Consider the following 2227-nt stretch of genomic DNA (forward strand, 5'->3'; position numbering starts at 1 on the left):
CCACATCTGTAACAACCACCACAGAACAGAATCAGAACATTCCCACAGTCGTGCATATTATGACCATAGCATATTTACTTGAGGTTTAAAGTGTCGTGAAAAAGTCTTTGGCCCCTTTCTGATTTTCTCTATTTTTGTAATTGTTTTATACTGAATGTTATCAGCTCTTCAACCATAACCTAATATTAGATAAAGGGAACATGGCTTAACAAATAACAACAAAAAGATACGTTATTTATTTATTTAATTAACATTTGCATTTGAGGCCTGTATTGTAGGCCCACTACATGTGATATAGACAAACAGCATTTTATGTTCAATAACAAATAATTGAATCATACAAACACAATCATATTTTTTACACTTAATATGTTGACAATATGCTTTGTCAATCTATTTTAGAACAAGGCTGTAACAAAATGTGGAAGAAGTAAAGCAGTCTTTATACTTTCTGAATGCACATCCTCTTTAAAATAACCAATCTCAGTCCTCTTTAAAATAACCAATCTCAGTCCTCTTTAAAATAACCAATCTCAGTCCTCTTTAAAATAACCTATCTCAGTCCTCTTTAAAATAACCAATCTCAGTCCTCTTTAAAATAACCTATCTCAGTCCTCTTTAAAATAACCAATCTCAGTCCTCTTTAAAATAACCAATCTCAGTCCTCTTTAAAATAACCAATCTCAGTCCTCTTTAAAATAACCAATCTCAGTCCTCTTTAAAATAACCGATCTTTAACTTCTTAGAGATAGGGGGCAGCATTTCCACTTTTGGATAAATAGCGTGCACAATTTCAACTTCCTGCTACTCATGCCAGGAATATATTATATGCATATGATTAGTAGGTGTGGATAGAAAACCCTCTGACGTTTCTAAAACTGGTTCAATCATGTCTGTGACTATAACAGAACGTATGTAGCAGGCAAAACCCCAAGGAAAAACTGTTCTTAGGGATAGTGAGATGCTAGCATCTCATGTGGCCAATAGCCTCTTCTCACACTATTTAAACTCCACAACCCAATAAACAGCTTATGAAGCTCTCTTAACCTATAAGTCAAATATTGCAAATAAATAATCTTAACATTGTGTCAGTACAAAACTTCACACATATTTTGGAATTTCTGTGCATTCTTGACAAAATCAAATTAGAAAAAACAGCACTTTTTTCCCCACGAACCTGCACATTCATATTCTCTATTGTGGTACCAATGTGAGGGGTTATGTCAGGGGAAACAGTGTTGCAGTATTCTAGTGTGTGGTGCAGGAATAATGACATGTGTACCTGGGGAGCTTTGTGTTCACATTTCCCTAAAAAGGGAACCGGATGCGGAATTAAAGCGAACCGAACTCAGACCACCTCTCGAGATGGTCTCATTTCGGTTCGGGGTGCTTTGAGGGGTCTGAGTTCCTTTGGAGTGTTCACACTGAACAAGAAATTAAGAGAAACGCACTTAGTTCACAAAAATTGGCTGAATGGGACTAAGTGTGAAAACACCTTAAGTCTAAGGCTGTTTCAACTAACAAATCTTTTGACCAATCACATCAGATCTTTTCACATCATATCTTTTTCATAGCTGATCTGATTGGTGAAAAGACCAATTAGTGAAAAAAATATCTGAATTGGTCTGCGTGTCTAATGGAAATGGAGAAGAAGCAGGCCATTTAACAGCAAATTCCATTCAATTGTATTCCCACTGATATTTTTAGCGGTTTCAACGGATATACTACCTTGTCCCGGATTAGGTGTTTCGACCTATGAATGCTCAGCTATGAAAAGCCAATAGACAATTGCTCCTGAGGTGTTGGACTGATGCACCCTCTATAAACACTGTGGTTATTATTTTGATGTAAAAAGTGCTTTGTAAAATGGATTTGATTGATTGTTGGCTGTGCTGCATGCTTTGTATTCACTAACTGTCTGAGTGATTTGACATTTTTATAGTATCTGTAACATATTTTGGTGTGTATTTAATCTGCAACTTAACCTCTGGCACGATGTAGATGCGCTGTTGGTTTGTGAACTGTAGCAACGACATGGACACCAGGCTGAGGAGGTGACATGTTTCCACAAATATGAAGTGGGAGCAGCCAGTAAGGAAGACCGCTGATGGCACCAACAGATTCCCTGCAAACAACTTCCCACTCTGGTCTGGGACTCCCACTGTCATGGTTCCTCCGGGCACCAGAGGGCGACAGAGACCGCCCCAGAGACTTTCTTTGTTACTCA

The sequence above is a fragment of the Oncorhynchus keta genome, chromosome 30 (genome assembly GCF_023373465.1).
Source record: "Oncorhynchus keta strain PuntledgeMale-10-30-2019 chromosome 30, Oket_V2, whole genome shotgun sequence".
NCBI classification, from domain to species: domain Eukaryota; kingdom Metazoa; phylum Chordata; class Actinopteri; order Salmoniformes; family Salmonidae; genus Oncorhynchus; species Oncorhynchus keta.